Genomic DNA, 8820 nt, shown 5'->3' with positions numbered 1-8820 from the left:
TAGCCTCAAGCCATCTTTCGAAGTCTTGACTATCTAAAGCTTCTTTGTAGCTAGTAGGTTTTTCTGATTCTAAAATCGTTATTTCCGAACTTTCGGTCAAAAGAAAATCTATTTATATATCTTTTTGGCGGAATGATGGTCCTACTAGACCTACGTTGGGGAACAACAGAAGAAGTTTCTACCTTACTAGGTTGAGTGATTTCGCATGGAGTGTCTCCAAGTGGGACGTTAAGAGGTACATGAATTTAATGCATCGCCTCCTGAGCATTTTCATGTCGGCCCCCTCTGATGAGGTGTTAACAACTAATTACTTCTATCTCTTAGCTTCAAAACCAAAAACTTTATCTTTTGATTATTTTGTTGAGTTAAACCAAACATTAACATGTAAGTTTCAAAAAACTACCCTACTATACCCGAAAATATGAGCAACACCCTGCTTTGGCAGAACTCATTACTCATGATCTAAGGCTTTATAGGTGTTGTTTGGAAAAGCAATTAAAACTCAACATTACTTTTGGGGACCTAAGTTACTAATGTAGTCGATTAATAGTGAAAGCATGAATCAATTAATCACAAACTTAGAAGCAAGCATTTAAACAAAATAAATGCAAGAAATTAATAAAAGCAATAACTAAAATGACCTAGTATGACCCCTAAAATTAGGAAATGAAATAATTAATCTTCGTGAATCTTCCCTGAATCTCCATGGATCACTATCCTTGAAACTCCTTGGATCCTCATGCTTAATTACATCATTTGAATTAAATAAATAACGAAAATTTAAAGTTATAAAAACACAAACATGTCGCAGATCGTATTTAATTTACATTCAAATATAACAATTCGCAACTCATATTTACTATCCTAATTCGGGCCATACTAGTCATAACATGCAAAATATAATATCATACATATTACATTAAACATTCAAGCATTTACAATATCAAAACAAATTAAACACAAATTATTTACTTATTAACAATTAATAAACAAATAAACTTTCTATAATCATTATAAAACTAAACAAATTTAAGCTAGAAATTATTTAGGAAAATTTATTATTTTAATTCAATTACTTAGTTATATATGGCATTAATCAACATCAATCACTCGATTTGCATTATTGGAAAGATTGTGATTTATGCCCAATCTTTAAAAATCAGATTTTGCAAAGAAAACATTTTTTTTATTTTTTATTTTTTATTTTTTATTTAACAAACTGCAAGCAATTAACTGCTTGTGGCAAAACTGCAAAACAACATCACGACAATTATGGTAGTAGGCACAAAGCCACCACTGCCTGCCACACTATCACACGGCATCACCACACACACCCGGGTTCATGGCGTTCCGCACCACCTGCTTTCGGGGCTCATGGCGCCAGAAACCGCCGGCCAAGCCACCTCGCTAGCACTCGTCAGCTGGAGAACAACCACCAAAACACCAGCAGCCACGCGAGAGTGATGACATTTTAGTCACAGCACAGCATTCAATATTTATCTCTCAATCAGGTGTTTCTCTCATTTCATTATATGTGCTTCATGTTTCAATACATGAGAAGGCAGCCCTTTAAATAAGGCGGCACAGAGAATACAAATCCCTAGGTCATAGGGCCCCAATCATAGTAGGACACCTAGACAAATAGCTAGAAGACAAAGGAAGTAACTAGCAGACAAAAGAGTATTACACTGACTCAGTAGTGGAGGCACAATCATTCTAGAGTAAAACAAATATACTAAGGCAGCCTAATAAAGTAAATTAATAATCCTTATCTCAACACTCCCCCTCAAGCTGAGAGGAAGGATTAGACTGAACTCCCAGCTTGGATAGAAGATAAGTATGCTGATTTGTGGGTAGCAGCTTGGTGAAAACATCTGCTAGCTGATGCTTAGTAGGAATGTAGGTAGGTGCCACAATACCTTCTGTTGCTTTGTCTCGAATGAAGTGACAATCTATGTCCACATGTTTGGTCTTTTCATGATGGACAGGATTAGAAGCAATGGCTAAGGCAGCCTGATTGTCACAAAATACTAAGGTCTGACCCATCCTCTTCACACCAAGATCCTTGAGAAGCTGGTGAAGCCACATGACTTCACAGATAGTAAGTGCCATAGACCTATATTCAGCTTCAGCACTGCTTCTTGCAACCACAGTTTGCCTTTTGGATTTCCATGAAATGGGAGAGGAGCCGAGAAGTATACAGTATCCTGAAGTGGACCTTCTGGTGCTTGCACAGCCTCCCCAGTCACTATCACAGAAGGCTTGCAACTGAGCACTTGACTTGTTAGCCAGTAGGATACCTTGACTTAGGGACCCAGCTAAATATCGAAGGACCCTCTTAGCAGCTTGCATATGTTGACTGGTGGGTTGATGCATGTATCTACTAAGCACATGGACAGTAAAGGTGATGTCAGGTCTGGTCAAGGAGAGATATATAAGCTTGCCAACAAGCTTTTGATAGGGCTCAAAGTGAGGAAGAACATCTCCAGTGAGATTAGATAGTTTAGAGTGACTGTCCATGGGAAGCTTAACTGGTTTACAATTCTGCATATGATACTCAGCTAGTAAATCTTGGATGTATTTTCTCTGTGAGAGAAAAATTCCCTGGGGACAGTGATCCACTTCTATGCCCAGAAAATACCTCAAGATACTCATATCCTTCATCTGAAAATGACTGTTGAGAAGGTGTTTGGTGTGATTGATGGCTGCAATGTTGTTGCTTGCTAGGATTAGGTCATCAACATAGATTAAGACCACTAGAAAGCTGTCATGATCTGATTTACTGAATAGGGAATAATCAGCTTTTGATTGAACAAAGCCATGTTCCTTCAGGGCAGTGCTCAATTTGGCAAACCATTGCCTTGGAGCCTGCTTAAGTCCATACAAGGACTTTTGTAATTTGCACACTTTAGTTGTCTTCATGGCAGGGAGAGGATCTCCTTCCTTGTGAAGAGTAATTCTGTCACCAACACCTTTATAGCCTGGTGGAAGCTTCATGTAAACATTTTCCTGCAATTCACCATGGAGAAAAGCATTTTTAACATCCATTTGGTGAAGATGCCAGCCTTCTATAGAAGCAATAGCAAGAAGTGATCTGACAGTTGCCATCTTAGCAACTGGAGCAAAAGTTTGCTCATAATCTATGCCATATCTTTGTTTGTTACCTAAGATAACAAGCCTAGACTTAAATCTATCCACACTACCATCTGATTTGTACTTTATTTTGTACAACCACTTGCTGCCAATGGCCTTTTTGCCCTGTGGAAGATCAGTGATTGTCCAGGTATGGTTGTGTTCCAAAGCCTGGAGTTCATCATTCATAGCAGCTACCCATTTAGGGTCTTGAACAGCAGTTTTGAAGTTGGTTGGCTCATGATGGTTTAAGGTTTGAGAAAGAAAACATGAGAACTGAGGTGTAATGTAAGTGGAGGTTGTAGGGCTAATTTTGTGAGGAGTTTTTGTGTAAGTTAGGTTGGCGGTAGGGGAAGAAGGAAGCTGATGTGGGAGATTAGTGGTTACATAGTCTTTTTGCCACACAGGGGTTTTGTGGGTTCTAGATGACCTCCTTACTGCTATAGGTTCATCATGTCCTCCTACTGCAGGTTCACCTACTTCAGGCTGAACCTCACCTCCTTGTTCTGTCACTCCCTCTGTCTCTTCTTCAGTATCAACACATCTATTTTGCACACACTGCTCTTCTTGCAATACATCAGTGTGACTAAACAATTTATAGGGAAAAATTGTTTCATAAAACTTAACATCTCTGCTTACAAAGGTAGTGTTGTTAGTTAAGTTCAAGAATTTATATCCTTTTTGTGTGTAAGGGTAACCAAGAAAGACACATGGCACAGCTTTATTATTAAACTTATCTTTCACCCTAGTAGGATTATAAACAAGAGCTAGACAACCAAAAGGTTTCAAGTGATTGTAAGCAGGAGAGATGTTATGGAGTACCTCATAGGGAGTTTTGTGGCTTAGAACTGAGTTGGGCAGTCTATTAGTGATGTGAACAGCACATAATACACAGTCTCCCCAGAACTGCAGAGGAAGACCACTTTGGAATCTCAGTGCTCTTGCCATCTCCAAAATGTTTCTGTGCTTTCTCTCCACTCTCCCATTTTGTTCAGGTCTATCAACACAGCTGGTTTGGTGCACAATTCCAAGCTTAGCAAAGAAAGGTTGACACTGTTTATCATCAAATTCCAAGGCATTGTCACTCCTAATTACTTTCACTTTCTTCTCAAACTGAGTGTCACACATATGAACAAAGTTTTGTATAGCTTCAAAGGCATTTGATTTTTGCTTCAATAAATTCACCCATGTAACTTTGCTATAGTCATCAACTATAGTCAGAAAATACCTTTGATTGTGACGAGTGGCCATTTTGTATGGACCCCAAATGTCTATGTGGATCAATTCAAGCTTTCTTGATGCTCTTGATTCACTGAGTTTGTATGGCAGCTTGGTGAACCTTGCAAGAGGGCAGGTAATGCACACTTCATTGTTATCATGCTTGAATCCCTTCAACTGTGCAATCTTGCTGATTCTTTGAAGAGGTGCATGCTCAAGTCTCCAGTGCCACAAGGTGGTGGCTGATACATTTGGCACATCATTGATTGTGTCTGGAATTCTCACTTTCCCTTCTGCATTCATAGCTTGCATTCCTCTCTCTTGATAGCTGTTGTTCACCCTTGTGCTCACATCAGTTCTTTTCTTCCAAGACTTCACAAGTTCTTCTATAGGCTTGTTTATCATATAATACAGCCCATGAACAGCTTTGCCCACACCAAGAACTTTCCCATCTTTTTCTTGAATTATGCAATATTCAGGATGAAAGTCAACTTTGCATCCTTTATCAACTGTCAATTTTTGAACAGAAAGCAAGTTGTACTTAAATGTGGGTATGTACAACACATTTTTCAGCTTCAAACCATTTGCTAATTCAGCATCTCCTGTGTGAGTGATCACTGTGGTTTCACCAGTAGGAAGATTAATTTTTTGCTTCTTGCTCATTTCTCCTTGATTCTTAAGCATACTCAGGCATCCAGTCATATGGTCTGATGCCCCTGAGTCAATGATCCATTCTTCTTTCACTGAATCAGCCAAGTTACAGCTGACCATGCCAGCATAAGAGTAGTCCATTTCTTCCTCGGTGTCAGATCCTGGAGCTTTTGATGGAGTAGGAAGAAGCTTCATCAGCTGCTCAAGCTGTTGAGCAGTGATTGTGGTGCTGCTGCTAGATGAAGGTCCCTCTATGTTGCTTTTAACATGCGCAGCACTCCTGCCTCCTCTGTTGTATCTTCCTCCTCTGTTCCATCTACCTCCCCTTGTGTTATTCCAAGCATCCCTCCTTTTTTCTTTTCCTTCCTTCTGGGCCCTAGGATGCTTGTTGGGGTAACCTATGATCCTCCAACATTTCTCTCTAGTGTGCCCTATCTTACCACACTCGGCACAGATGGGATCACTGCTTTTACTGAGCATTGCAGTAGCATCACTTTCCTCTTTCACAGGCTTCAGGACCTCCTTTTGACTCTCTTCTTGATGCAAGTAACTGCAGGCCACATCTACAGAAGGTAAAGGACTCATCATAAGGAGATGACTCCTTTGCACATTATATCCTTCATCAAGGCCATTGAGAAGTTGAAACAACCTCTGCTCTTCTTGCTGCTCACTCAGAGCCTTCACAAAAGCATTTATCTCTGGGTTGAGAGTTGTTATGGGTGGCAAGCAGCTAAGAGATTCAAGTTCCTCCCATAACCCTCTCATCTCAGTGTAGTAGTCTGTTACAGATCTCCCCCCTTACTTAGTCTCATAGACCTCCTTACTGATCTTGTACTTCCTAGATCCATTTGTTACAGCATACCTTTTTTCAAGTTGCTTCCATATTTCACAAGAGCTATTCAGAAACATCACAGATTTCTTGATAGGCTCACTCACACTTCCAAGTATCCAGGATATAACCATATTATTGCATGTATCCCAGGCTTCCTGCTTCACAGCATCACTTTCATCTCTCTTCACTGTTCCAGTGACAAATCCAAGCTTCCTTTTCGAAGCTAAACCTATTTCCAAGGATCTCTTCCATGACCTGTAATTTCCTGACCCCTGAAGTTTCTCAACCAGTATGGAATTACTTCCATCTGATGGATGGAGGTACAGTGGGCTGCCACTATCAATCCCAGGTACCATCTTGGTTCAAGATTAGTTTTTTAGCATGCAGAGTTTACTATTGGGCTATTGACTACAGATTTCTCACACTGTAATTATAAAACTAATACTGATTAAAGATACACAACCAGATTCAGAGAGAAACAAAGAGTTCCAACTTGCAACTTATAAAGATAATAACTTCACAGATTTCATTTACTTCTATATAGCAGATTGAAGAGAATAAAGAACTTACTCAACGTAGGCTCTGATACCATGATGACATTTTAGTCACAGCACAGCATTCAATATTTATCTCTCAATCAGGTGTTTCTCTCATTTCATTATATGTGCTTCATGTTTCAATACATGAGAAGGCAGCCCTTTAAATAAGGCGGCACAGAGAATACAAATCCCTAGGTCATAGGGCCCCCAATCATAGTAGGACACCTAGACAAATAGCTAGAAGACAAAGGAAGTAACTAGCAGACAAAAGAGTATTACACTGACTCAGTAGTGGAGGCACAATCATTCTAGAGTAAAACAAATATACTAAGGCAGCCTAATAAAGTAAATTAATAATCCTTATCTCAACAGAGAGAAGTGAGGGCTTACGCACGTCGCACGTGCATGCGACGCCCACCCTTCCCCACCTGTCCCGCCCCTGCCCCGCCCACTTCCGGTACCTCCTCGCTAGCCATCGTGGCACCCCGTCAGTCCGTAACCGGTGTTCCACCCAGCCATGGTTGGATTATTCTTTAATTTATGTAATAATTGCATTTAAATTAAAGTTATCTTTATTTAACAATTAATTTAAGATTTAAGAGATTTAATTAGGGTTCTAATCATTCGAAAATTAGAGAAAAAAATTTGAATCCATCAACAAATATTGATCAAATTTTTAGATTTTTTTTAAATTATATTTGAATGAATAATCTTTATTAAACATTAAATCTAATAAGAATTCAAAAAATTAGGGCAAAAACTCAAATTATATCCAAAAATTAAGAAAATTAAGAATTAAAATCTGAAAATTTCGAAAATCTTTTTAGAGTGATCTATTGAATTATCTTAATAAATAAAATCAAATACTTTAATTGTTATTTTTAAAATTTATGAATAATCAAGTTAAACATAAATTTAACCAAAATTCACAAATAATATGATAAAAATCCGAAAATCATTGGAAAAATAATCAAATTATTATCAACCATCATATTATTCTTGATCTATATGGGTGATGAATATTAGATTTATTTAACAAGTAAAAATCAAATCTTTTATTTGTTAACAAATTATTTCAATGATTAATCAAATCAAATATTTAATAATTTTAAATCTAACAAATATATTTATAAAAATCCAAAAATTTTGGAGTGAATTAACCAATTTATTTTGTCCATAATATTAAAAATTCGAACCTTTATAAAATTATTTGAGCATAAATCACAATTAAATAAATTATTTACAATTCCCAATCAATTAATATCGAATATCAATTATGTAAATTCAAGTCATAAATAAATCCTCCTTTAATTGAATAAAAATAATAACTTCGCAATTCTATGTTTTGGTAATATCCCTAACAAAATTGACAAACACATTTGTCGATGCACGTTTTCGACAAATTCTAACTTGATTATTAGCCTAAGTTATTGTGTAATTAATATGTTTTGATGTTTTTTTGGTCCTTGTGTACAGTGACCAAGCCACTCCGTGACAATATACAACCCCTGATATAAGAGTTATTTTCTTGCTTTTGCGCTACTTGACAAATAAATAGCGTAGCCCAGTTTCTTATGTTGAAAGTTGGGTAAGTTCATAGTAAATGTTAAAAACCTCGTGTTCGCAAGTCCTAATAAACTCTACGATTTAATCATTGATTGTATTTTCCTTTCCTCTACTTTAACTTAGTTACTGTTTATACTGTATTTTTCCTTTCTCTAGCTTGATTCACTCCACTATCCATTACCTGAAAGCAGTGCCTTTTCCATGCAAAATTATACTCAAACTCAATTACCTCGCTAGATTAGGATTACAAGTATCTTTTATGCATTATGCTTACATAAGGAATAATTTTATTTGGGCTATTAGTATTTTTAATTTACAAAGTCAAATTAGATTATAGAGTAGTTTGTAATTCATTTCGTGTCGTAGCCTTTTAATTTACAAAGTCAAATTAAATTATAGAGTGGCTTGTAATTCATATCTTGTCTATTATCTATATTTTAGTTTACAATTTTTTGTCAATAATAACCTTTGAAATGTGTGGTGCACATCTTTGAAAAAGAATAAATATTATTTCTTTTATATCCTATTTGCTCTTAGAAAGTAAAAATTTCTTTTTTTATGGCAGAAATTTTCCAAAATTAAAGGTCAGTTTTCTTTACCTTATTTTTGGTTATATTATCGTATTATATATTATTCTTTCTGAACTATCCTTATTAATTTAAAAGTTTTCTGAACTCTTTTAGAACTAGTCTAGAATTTGAATTTTTCTTATTTTTTAGAAAATAAGCAAAAGTAAAGTAAAATAGACAAACCCTAACCATCTTAGGCAATTTATAAATAGATAAAGTAAACACGTAGTCATATAGCCATGTGTTACTTTTAAAAAAAAATTATTCAATGTATCTCAATATATATTCCTGCATCTGAAAACGATAACTTGAG

The sequence above is a fragment of the Beta vulgaris genome, chromosome 7 (genome assembly GCF_026745355.1).
Source record: "Beta vulgaris subsp. vulgaris cultivar EL10 chromosome 7, EL10.2, whole genome shotgun sequence".
Taxonomy (NCBI): Eukaryota; Viridiplantae; Streptophyta; class Magnoliopsida; order Caryophyllales; family Amaranthaceae; genus Beta; species Beta vulgaris.
This window is presented reverse-complemented; position numbering follows the sequence as displayed.